The 12,628-nt window shown below is 43.8% G+C and overlaps 1 protein-coding gene and 1 pseudogene across 1 annotated transcript in view; both read left to right on the top strand.

Annotated features, from left to right (window-relative positions):
* LOC134577283 (guanylate-binding protein 1-like) overlaps positions 1-12,628 on the top strand; it is a 326,911-nt gene that overhangs the window by 237,565 nt on the left and 76,718 nt on the right. The gene's annotated exons all lie outside the window — the stretch shown is intronic.
* The window catches only part of LOC134577659 (guanylate-binding protein 1-like), a 37,668-nt pseudogene that overhangs the window by 6,123 nt on the left and 18,917 nt on the right, over positions 1-12,628 (top strand).

Raw genomic sequence — 12,628 nt, 5'->3', positions numbered from 1 at the left:
GCTTCTAGAGGTGCTTCCTGGGGCAGTACTGTCCCTCTGCATGCAGACACTGAACTTTCCTCATACAGATGCATTGATTCAATTTATCTTTATGAGGAGATGCTGATTGGCCAGGGCTATGTTGGACTTGTGCTGGCTCTGCCCCTGATCTGCCTAGTTGACAGTCTTAGCCAATCCTATGGGGAAGTATTGTAATGTGCTTAGACCACCACTTCTGATGATGTCAGCAGACAGTCAGTTCAGAGGCAGAGCCAGCAGCTGCAGACTTGAATACAAGTTATATTTTACTATACTTAGGGAGGCAAGAAGGGGCCAGGGTGGTGTTTTTAACATAATAGGGTCAGAAATACATGATTGTGTTCCTGACCCTATAGTGCTCCTTTAAGCAAGAGTATGTGAAGAGTAGTTAGGGTGGCCACCTTTCTTGGAAAAAAAATACCAGCCTTAATCATTTGTATAATCACAAGGAGTGACATCAGAGAAAATTATGTAAAATCACCAACAAACTACTCACAGTTTGATTCTGCTGTATAGATGGATTGCTCCCAGTGTCTCAGTCTCGCAAGTCACCCAGTGTCTCAGTGTCCCTATGTATCACAGTGTCAGTGTCCCCATGTCACCCAGTCCCCTAGTCTCCAAGTGTCTCAGTGTCCCCATTTCTCCCAGTGTCCCAATGTCTCAGTGTGTCCCCATGTCACTAGGATACTGGGGACACTGAGAGACATGGGGACACAGAGACATAGGGACACAGAGACATGGGGACACTGGGAGACATGGGGACACTAAGACATTTAGGGAAACTGGGAGAAATGGGGACACTGAGACACTAGGGACACAGACACTGGGAGACATGGGGACACTGAAACATTTGTGGACACTAAGACACTAGGGACACAGAGACATGGGAACACAGACACTGGGAGACTAGGGGACACTGGGGGACTAGGGGACACTGGCTGGGAGACAGACACTTGGGGACACTGGGAGACATGGGGACAGTTGTGGACATAGACATGGGGACACTGGGACATATAGGGACACTGGGACACATGGGGACACTAGGCACACTGAGAGACATGGGACACAGACACTGGGAGACTTGGGGACACTGAGACACTAGCGACACTGGATGGGGGACATGGGGACACTGGGAGAAATGGGGACATAGTGTCTCCGTGTCCCAGTGTCTCCCAGTGTCCCTATGTCTCACAGCATCCCCATGTGTCTCAGCATCCCCATGTGTCCCAGTGTCCCCTAGTGTCTCAGTGTCCCCATGTTTTCCAGTGTCCCCAAGTGTCTGTGTTTCCAGGTCTCCCAGTGTCTGTGTCCCCATGTGTCCTAGTGTCTCAGTGTCCCATAGTGTGTTAGTGTCCCCTAGTGTCTCAGTGTCCCCATTTCTCCCAGTGTCCCAATGTCTCAGTGTGTCCCCATGTCACTAGGATACTGGGGACACTGAGAGACATGGGGACACAGAGACATAGGGACACAGAGACATGGGGACACTGGGAGACATGGGGACACTAAGACATTTAGGGAAACTGGGAGAAATGGGGACACTGAGACACTAGGGACACAGACACTGGGAGACATGGGGACACTGAAACATTTGTGGACACTAAGACACTAGGGACACAGAGACATGGGAACACAGACACTGGGAGACTAGGGGACACTGGGGGACTAGGGGACACTGGCTGGGAGACAGACACTTGGGGACACTGGGAGACATGGGGACAGTTGTGGACATAGACATGGGGACACTGGGACATATAGGGACACTGGGACACATGGGGACACTAGGCACACTGAGAGACATGGGACACAGACACTGGGAGACTTGGGGACACTGAGACACTAGCAACACTGGATGGGGGACATGGGGACACTGGCTGGGAGACAGACACTTGGGGACACTGGGAGACATGGGGACAGTTGTGGACATAGACATGGGGACACTGGGACATATAGGGACACTGGGACACATGGGGACACTAGGCACACTGAGAGACATGGGACACAGACACTGGGAGACTTGGGGACACTGAGACACTAGCGACACTGGATGGGGGACATGGGGACACTGGGAGAAATGGGGACATAGTGTCTCCGTGTCCCAGTGTCTCCCAGTGTCCCTATGTCTCACAGCATCCCCATGTGTCTCAGCATCCCCATGTGTCCCAGTGTCCCCTAGTGTCTCAGTGTCCCCATGTTTTCCAGTGTCCCCAAGTGTCTGTGTTTCCAGTTCTCCCAGTGTCTGTGTCCCCATGTGTCCTAGTGTCTCAGTGTCCCCTAGTGTCTCAGTGTCCCCATATGTCCCCTAGTGTCTCAGTGTCCTCTAGTGTGTTAGTGTCCCCTAGTGTCTCAGTGTCCCCATTTCTCCCAGTGTCCCAATGTCTCAGTGTGTCCCCATGTCACTAGGATACTGGGGACACTGAGAGACATGGGGACACAGAGACATAGGGACACAGAGACATGGGGACACTGGGAGACATGGGGACACTAAGACATTTAGGGAAACTGGGAGAAATGGGGACACTGAGACACTAGGGACACAGACACTGGGAGACATGGGGACACTGAAACATTTGTGGACACTAAGACACTAGGGACACAGAGACATGGGAACACAGACACTGGGAGACTAGGGGACACTGGGGGACTAGGGGACACTGGCTGGGAGACAGACACTTGGGGACACTGGGAGACATGGGGACAGTTGTGGACATAGACATGGGGACACTGGGACATATAGGGACACTGGGACATATAGGGACACTGGGACACATGGGGACACTAGGCACACTGAGAGACATGGGACACAGACACTGGGAGACTTGGGGACACTGAGACACTAGCGACACTGGATGGGGGACATGGGGACACTGGGAGAAATGGGGACATAGTGTCTCCGTGTCCCAGTGTCTCCCAGTGTCCCTATGTCTCACAGCATCCCCATGTGTCCCAGTGTCCCCTAGTGTCTCAGTGTCCCCATGTTTTCCAGGTCTCCCAGTGTCTGTGTCCCCATGTGTCCTAGTGTCTCAGTGTCCCCTAGTGTCTCAGTGTCCCCATATGTCCCCTAGTGTCTCAGTGTCCCCTAGTGTGCTAGTGTCCCCTAGTGTCTCAGTGTCCTCATGTGTCCTTGCTGCCTTTCCCCCCATCCCTCTCTTACCTGAGCTGTAGAGCTGCTGTCTGGACTCTGTGCTGTGTTGCTGCTCCCCCACAGATCAGTAAGTAGTAGAGAGAGGCAGGGATATGCTGTAACTTCCTATCCCTGCCTCTCTCCACACACAGTGACCCATACTGGCCGGTGCTGGTATTGCCGGTATTACTACAATACTGGCATGGCCAGGCAGCCTCAAATACCAGTCAGGTGGCAAACCTAAGAGTAGTGTGTAAAAAAAAAAAAAATAATAATTTTTTTTCAATGGGCCTATTCCATGGGCCTGGGCCTGGAGCTGCAGCTCCATCAGACCCTATGTTAATCCGGCCCTGTGTGAGAGGTGATATAATTCCCTAGTGAAGATCATTATTTACTACAACATGAATTTACCATATAAAAATGTTGTGTACAGGTAAAGTAAATGGGTACATTCATAGGTCAATACTTTATCTACACCATGTTAGTAAAAATCAAAGAATATGCTAGCTTTAGTGTACTAATAATTTTACTTTTAATAACACAAGGCGAATATTTGTCATTAACTTTCTTTACTTACTCCATAGCAGCAAAGAACATAGAAACACCCCCTCAAAAATAAAAATAAAAACAAAGAACCAATCAGGAACAAGCACTTACACTTTGTAATGTGATGTCACAAGTACATAACAAGAACATCCTATCAGCATTCCGTGGAACAAGGAACCTGATGTAATCGAGTGAAACAAGAGATCCGCTGAAACAAATTAAGCTGAAAAGAAAACATGAATAGTTTGTCATACAGAAATACATCTATGAACAAACAACTGCATATAAGCAAACTAATTTAAACATGACTATACAGCACAGTGAATCTTAAATAACAACAAAACCAATAGAAATTCATATAAGTCAAACTGCAGCAACATAAACAACTAGAAGTGCAATTAATTCTAAAATGTAAACACAGAGGAAAACCCAAAAGACAATATATCTTGAAATATATCAACACAATGCATCGGAACAAGAATTAAGGGCGGGGGGGGGGGGAATATTTACCTCGGGGCATTATTAAAATTACGATTATTTGTACACTAAGGCTAGCTTAATCTTTAATTTTACAATATGACAGGGGGCATCATATTTTACAATTTTAATGCTGTGAAATAAGGCAAAACACAGCGTTTCAAGATGGGGAAAAAATAGAAGGTCCAAAACGTAGCTTTGTGTGATCAGTCCGCTGCATAGACACGTAGCGTTGACAGTATGCAAAGTTGGGAGCCTGAATTAAAAGATGGATAAAAGAACAATATTATCCTGACTTAAATCTGAAATACAAAAGGTTTCTTCTTCCAGTGAAAAGGAGAAGACATTCACATCAAAAGCACTTGTAGCTGAAACCTGATGGAAAGACATCAGGTGCAGGAGGAAAGTAAACTTGTCCATCAGCTGACGTGAGAACAATCTATCATTAGACGCCCAATCCTGTAAAAACAGAAGAACCACAGAAATGGCCAAACGAAACACATTAATAGAAAAGCAAGACTTGCCTTTGGAAATAAGAGACGATAGAAAGTTCAGTATCAAAGTAATAGGGGCAGTAAAGAAATCGAATTTCCATCCCATACACCAGTCAGACCAAGATTGTCTGGAGGCGAGATAACATCTTCTCTTCACTGGGGCCTTTGTGAAACCCCACAGTGCCGAACTTAGTCCGAATGGTAGGCAGGTGAATTGCCAAGGAGCTCCATGCTACAGAAATTGGAGAAAAAACGACTGTCTTCATGCATGGGAACCAAGAAATAACCTTTATTGAGGTCCAGATGGGTAAACCAATCACCGTCTTGGAGGAGATTCCACAGGAGGTGAATTGAAGTAGTGTTAGACGACATGGGTGTTCAACTCATGCAGATTGATGACCGGGTGGAAATCTTCTGTCTTCTTCCAAACCAGAAATTTGTTGCTGAAGAATCCTCTGTGCCATGTAGTGGGTTGAATGACCCCTTTCGCCCTCAATTATCAAAGTTTTAGTTTGATGAGGCACGTGTCACTGCATGCAAAACAAAGGGGATGACATGATGTGACTGGACAGGAAGGACTTTGACCTCAATGTGATAACCGCTAAAGGTCGGTTGCAGACCTAGACATCTGTTGACAAGTTTTTCCAGTTCTGGAAAAAAAAGAAAGGCAACCAGCTGTGGGAGCAGTAGGTAGAATGATTAAACATGGGTCTCCCACCTTCAGTGAATGAGGCACAAGAGCTGCTATGGCTACAGTTATGGGGGTCTGATGGCCAGAAGTGGCTGGTGGCACAGTCCTATTGCTAACTAGCCCTCCCAAAAAAACTCCGGGAGGTGTTGCCTCTGAAAACCTTAATCGTTGAGGATTGCTCCTTAATTAGTAAAGTGAAGACATTCACGTATCTGTTTAGCTCTTTCATAAATTTCTTTTTTTCTCCTAAGATCTTCTAACTTCCCATCGAGTCGAAATAGTGCTGCACAGTGACTTTCTGAAGAGAGAACCACATTCATATTGCCCAGAAAGAAGAGCAACGCAGGGCCTTTTCTCAGATGTTGTTCGCCCATCCATGTGTTGAAGGTTTCAACTAGGGAGTAGGCATCGTCTGCCAAATACATAACATGTGCATCCAGAAGTTTGTCTGGAGCTCCTTTAAACCTCTGTTCGACACCTTCAGTTGGGTTTCTGCCACCTCAAGGCATAAAATCCAGTATGAGCGTATAGGCCACCTTGTGTGGTAACGAATGCCTTCTGAATGCAGTAATTTATGGACCACTTTATTCAGAGACTTCCTGATCCAGAAGTGCATGAGTTTCATTAAATCTTCTGGTGGCACTCAATCCCTTGAATAGAAGTCTGGTTGGGTGAAAGCCTCTGCACCGTCCATTCCTTCAATTGTCAGGGGCTCATCCATAAATATCTACTGAACAAAGGAGGTGGAACCCCAAGCCTTGTCTTTCAAATTGAGGGCATCCGCCTGCCATTCATCCAGTATGGAGAGTGAGCAGGGCAAGTTATGCTCCTTGTCCAATTAGACAGTGGCGCCGAATGCGTAGTATGCTTACTACATTTGAGGGCACTTTACCCTTGTCAGACCAATACTTGGTCCCCTTACCCTTCCAATGATGTTTTCCTAGGAGGGGTCACTCCTTAGAGGAGGAGTCTGACTCATCTGAGTCATCCAGGGAGTGGGAGTGTCTCTGGGCCAGTTTGGTTGGCTCCAAGCCCATCGGGAATGCTTTTGCAAGCACTTTTTCAACGCAATGAAAACCGCGTTGATTATAGATTGCAAATCCATGCTGTTTTGTGTGTCTTCCATGTTCTTAATCAGTATATGGTTAGACTGATGTAATACTGGGGCTCAGCCAAATAAAGGTACCAATGAGACACCGGTACAAAATGGTGGAACAGACCACTTCTAATGGTCGTAAAAAGCAGGCATGTAAGCCAGAAGAGGTAAAGGGACTGGGAGGAAGGAGCATGAATGTTAATTAGTAACTAATCAGATTATAGGCAGTAATGGGGACCACAGGGACTCACCCAGGAAATATGTAGACTGCAAGCACAGGCTCCGTTCAGCAGCACTATGGATACTTTTAAGTGGGTACTCAACCCAGGCCAGAGTTCTAGGTGAAACCTAACTGGCAGTCCAACCCCCCAACTTAATGCACCAGCCTGAACCTGGTCTCACTTAAACAGTAAACAGGAATGACTTAAGCAGACACTCCAATGCAGTGCAGCAGACTTACAGAAGTGTGATAATTTCTTCCTGCAACTCGAGGAATCTAAATGGCCTTTCAGGATCTCGTCATACAAGATTCAAGATGGCTGCCACATGCCTGCGAAAGAAATTCACAGACTGCAAATCATTCAGCATCTACCGAATTATTTAAAAGAGTGGCGCAAATGCAAATGAGCATATAGTGTAGTCGAACATACCTGGGCAAATACGGACAATTCTTTTGGCACTCAAAGGAAAAGCGGATTCGCCAGGTGCTGAAAGCACTCGAAAGGCGCTCAGCATACCGAATAAGCAATATGGAGGAAATTCGAAGAGGGTGTTTGGTGCTGCAAATGAGCACACTGAAAGTTTGTGAATGTAGCCATGTGGGAAAAAGTGGGGAAAACAGTGGTCGGAGCCACAAGGGGTTCCCAGTGTTTGCGGGATTCCAGGAAAAAAGGAACACACTGACAACGACAAGTGATTACAAAAAAGACAAAAGGGTTATAGGCTAGAATAGCACATTATAGCACCCACCAAAGAACTAGGGAACAGTGAAACACACCCCTGAAAGCCCCACAACAGACAATGAAACAGACAAGAGATAAAACCCAAGCTAAAATAGAAGAGTAAGTAGTTTGTGAGGTAAACCAAAACTGACCTGACTTGTGATAGAAAAGCAAAGAAAGACGATGTGCTTTGGTTATATGTGCCTCTTATACTCTTTACTTGATTCTGATTGGTTATTTGTTGTTGGTTTTTTTTTTTTCTGTGTTCTTTACGGCTATGGAGTAAGTAAAGAAAGTTAATGCAAATTATGAAGCCTCCTGTTGTAAAATTACAGTTAAATCCATTTTGTGTAAATATGTTGTGTGTGCAAAAAATCTGTGGCCATGCTAACCCTCTAATTAGCATTAAAGTCTTTTCTACTCAAGCAGGAGCTAGCTGCATTAGATTACAATTAAAGGGAAACTCCAGCCAAAAACTGTGCTTTAATTCAAGTTCTCTTTGCAACCTGATCCTCTTCTGATGATATCCCTCACTGCAGAGGGAGGGATAGTAGGGAGACTGGGCTGAGGAATTGAGTGTCACGGAGGAGTGGGGCGTTCTGCCACTAGTCATCTAGTGCTAGCATACTATTATCCGGCCAGAATAAGATAATGATGCTGCCAGAGGTGATGTTATATTTTCGGAAGCATCCTCAGAGAACTCTGTATGTGCAGAATTGTAAACTGAATCACAGCACAAACAGACTCCAAGCACCATGACTACTTCAAAACATGTATGTGGTCATAGTGCATAGAGTAGCCCTTTAATGTTTTTGGATTCTAAATTGAAAGTTGTACTATGACCATTTGCGCAGTTTTTAATAGGGTATGTACTTCAGTTGACTTTGTTTCCATTTAGAAACATAGAAACATAGAATGTGATGGCAGATAAGAACCATTCGGCCCATCTAGTCTGCCCAATTTTCTAAATAATTTCTGGGATGAGAGTAATCTCGCCACATTGCATTGGAGGAGCCTGGTTGCCCGCCTGCTGCCTTTGGACTATGGACCAGACTTTTAAATTACTTTATTTTCCCTGCAGAAAGGCTGATTCGTGCCTTTCTGCCAGGGTGTTCGGTAGATTTTATCTACCAAACAAACTGCCGAAGGAGCGACCACCTGGGAGCTGGAGTGTGCTGCCAATTTACCTCCCTGAAGCTGCGGTTAATCGCAGCTTAATTGACTGTTACTGGGTGGCCGTGGTTACACTTAGTGGCCGCTAGGTGGCGGTGTTATGGAGCTCCCCGGACAGCCAGCGGCGCTCAGCCCAGAATCAGTGCACTAAAAGCGGACACTTTTACGTGCAGGCACCGCTGAGCCTCCAGCCACCTGGTTCTTATTCGTGCAGATTTAACCGAATACATGTTAATTCGGTAGTTTGTATATGTGAATGTTAACCCAGATAGCACAGCCATGGAGCCAATTCGTGTAATTAAAGACTTTGGCTCCATGGCAATTGAACTGTGTGAATAGGATCTGAGCGCTATTCTGTCGTTTTGTGCGCTCAGATCCCAGCTATCTGGGGATATGTGACATGTCTGTGTTTTATGTATAAAATGTGACTTTGTGTATTTTAAAGTGTTTTACTGTCTTTGTGTCCCCACGTGTATAATGGCGATTTGCCGTTGTCCTGGGAGATAATTGAATTACTTCTCAATTATCTCCAGGGCAGAGGAGAGGAAGCCAGGATGCATTGTGGGAAAGTATTGTGACTGTATGTCCTAAAATGATACTTGTCTATCCTTTGTCACAGTCTTCCATCTGGTCCCCTAGGGGAGTGTCCACCAGGTGGGAGACCTGCATAAATACTGGGCGGGTAGCCCTGAGTAAACCAGACCACTGCTTGACCCTCAAGATGGCAAAGGGAGACATTTAGGCTGGAAAGGCATCATAGTATTTTTAGTTTTACAACATTAGGATATCTACCTAATGTTTAGCAGGGCCGGTGCGCAAGTATTTTATGCACCCTCAAAAAACTAAAAATCCCTTCCCTCAACACCCTTTGTGGTTTGTTTTCCCACCACTGTCCCTTTATGGTCTCTTCCCCCGTGCCTCTATTCCTTTGTTGGTTCTCCACTCCCTTGCCAACTCACTTTCCTTATGTAGCATGGCTGGGCCACACACTGCAGTAGAGGAGCTTCTGTTTCTTCTTCCTGGTGTGACAGAAAGCTGTTCGGTGCTCTCAGTGGGCACTTTTTGTCAGACCAGGTAGAGGGAAACAGAAGCTCCTCTATTGCAGTCTGTGGCTCGGCCACGCTACATGTTGTAACCAGCAGAAGGGTAGTGCTGTGCTGTGTGCTCCCTTCCTGCAGGTCAAATGGATCTTGCGCCACCCAGGGCCAATGTGCATTAATTGGCTGCCTAGTTCACCTAGCTGTCGCACCGGCCCTGGGCCTTAGTCCAACACCATCAAAATTCAATTCCAGTTCCCTAAGGTAAAAGCTCACGGTGATTTTAAACTGTAAGCGTAATTTTATTAGGATCATACCTGAGCAAGATACCGTAACCTGACATGTTATATATCTAACAAAACAGGAGCCCAATTGGCAGTCTCTTCTGTAGCACACACCCATGCATCTTGTAACAGAAGGTTTTCTAATGACTGTCAAGCTTAAAATATGACTGTAACTATAGTTGATCCTATGTTACTTTGTTTTCAAGGTGACCAAAGCTGGTCCGGAAGATATACATATGTTTATGTAGTTTGTTACTTAATATTACTCATATGTAAATAATTTTGATGTAGATTCTATAACATACATATGTTTATACAAACTGATTTTCAAATGAGGATATTTCCTCAATGTTTGTTACCTTTTACCGATTCCATTCTAGGTGTCATAGTTCTGGTTACTACTCGTACAGATGGACTATCTAAAACAACCATGTTTAAGACACGTTTCTGTAAAACTGTTGAAGTCGTTTATCTGTAAAAATAGACTTGGAAAAAAAACTTTAGTCAAGTTCATCTATGGTCTTTAAACTACAAGGATCCTTCTTAAGGCAGCTGGAAAGAAAAAGTCAAATTTGGAATATTTGCTAATACATGTGTGGCCAACGGTAGATTTGGAGATGGCAAAGGGAGACATTTAGGCTGGAAAAGCATCATAGTATTTTTAGTTTTACAACATTAGGATATCTACCTAATGTTTAGCAAGGCCGGTGAGAGACTATTTTATGCAGTTTAAATTTCAATTCACTGCAATTCAGTATTAAGTAAATAAATCCCCTGATGTTTAGGAAGTCTTTCTGTTGCTATGCTTTTAGCGTCTAATGTTTATTTAATACATTTTTTCCTTCTGTTACAGGGGAGCAGTAAGAATGATAACTGGATTTTCTCTCTGGCTGTTTTACTAAGCAGCACTCTAGTTTACAATAGTGTTGGGACGATTGATCAAGAAAGCTTGGAGAAGTTACAGTATCCTTCTGTTTATGCATGCAATGATTATTTGTGTTACAAAAAAAAATACAAGTTTTCTATATAGAGTGTTATTGCTAGTCACCCGGCTACGAAAGGGACACTCGAGACCCCTAAAACACTTTAACTTGCTGAAATGCTTTATGTATGAAGAGTGTGTCCTCATCTGGCACATTTGCCAATTAACCTTGTTACACCCCCTGGCTGTCAATCAAAAAAACTAGTCATGTTAGTTCCTGCTTTGGTTAGCTCAGTTGAACTAAACTCAAGAGGCTGCAATTGCACAGAGTCCCTGCCTTGCAAAGGCTTCTCATTGAGGTGCGTTGGGAAGTCTGTGATTGGACTGCCACAGAACGTTAGAAGGGAAAAGGCTGCAGGCAAGAGGTCTGCAGCTTTTGCACGCTGTTTTAGATAAGTCCATAAAAAAACAAAAATATATCACTAAATGCATGTATGTTTTCATTTGAGGTATCTACTAAACAGTGATTTTTATTTCATTATTTCCAGTCAAGCCTAGCATTATTCAGGCACCAACACAACCTAAGTACATTTGATCTCATATTCATATTGTGCTTTGTTCTACATTCAAGTCTTGATTAAAAAGAGTTTTCAAGCTCTCTGCGAATATAAACTCACTCCTTTAGCCATGTCTCCACAAAATGTTCACAAAATGTCCCTGTTTCAACGTTTTCAGGGTCCTTACTCAATGTAACCAATGACAGATCAGGAAAAGACGAGCTGCTGACATGACTCTGCCCACAGCCAATCACGGTTTTCTTATTATCTGTATTATACACAGATAATACGAGAATAGTAATTGGCTGTGAGGTATAGCTTAAGGCATTTTGTGATAAGAAGAGGAAGGATTTAAGGGGGAGGGTTATAAAAACATACCTTGAAAAAGTATAACACGTAAAACGAACAATAACTGAATGTGAAAACAAATACAGAGTGGATATGAGAACAACACCTATTAAAAATACACTTTTTTAGATCATGACCTGCAATGACACAGCTCAATTCTCTTAAGTGTAGATAAATAATCCAGGCACTCCAATATATTCCAAAAAAGCAGGCAATGTTTTTGCTTGATAAAGTCCCTAAAGGTTCGAAACGTTGTTCTTTGGTGCTTGGGTCCAATAATATTGCCTACCTTTTTGGAACATCTTGGAGTGCCTGGATTATTTTTCTACACTTAAGTTAATATTTGGTCCCTTTGGTACTGGGGCTGATCCGGTTTATTGCACCCAGGATTCCAGGACGAGGGTTTGAGTGCATTTCCAGCACCTATACACAGCTCAATTCTGTCATTTAGGAATTAAATTACTTTGTTTATGCAGCACCAGTTCAACTTTTTTAACGCTTTTTTTTTTAATTATCATGTTTTATCAAATCGTTCATGGTACTTAGAAAGTGATGAAATGTAAAATAAAGGAACACTCACAGCTGAAAATAGCATTTTCTGTGTTTCATTTATTTTCTATTTAGAGAAAAAAAGTTACAATTCTCTCAGTCAATACAAATAAGTTTCACTAATTTATTGGATGAGGATGTCCCCTTATACATACTCTCCTATTTGAATTGCACGGGAGCCTGCTGTAAAAGATAACATATATGTTAAATACTACATAATATTTTTAATGTTTTATGGAATTTTTAAATTTATTTTTCTACATCAGGGAAGCAATGGAATAAGAAGTTTTTTTTCTTCTGTTTCATTATATTGGGTAGTGCTTAAGGTTATATTTGACAGTAGTAGGGTATCATATTTAAGAGTTTAGGCTTAG

This window comes from Pelobates fuscus, chromosome 11 (genome assembly GCF_036172605.1).
Source record: "Pelobates fuscus isolate aPelFus1 chromosome 11, aPelFus1.pri, whole genome shotgun sequence".
Taxonomy (NCBI): Eukaryota; Metazoa; Chordata; class Amphibia; order Anura; family Pelobatidae; genus Pelobates; species Pelobates fuscus.
The sequence above is the reverse complement of the archived record's forward strand: the minus strand, read 5'-3'. Positions and strand labels throughout refer to the sequence as shown.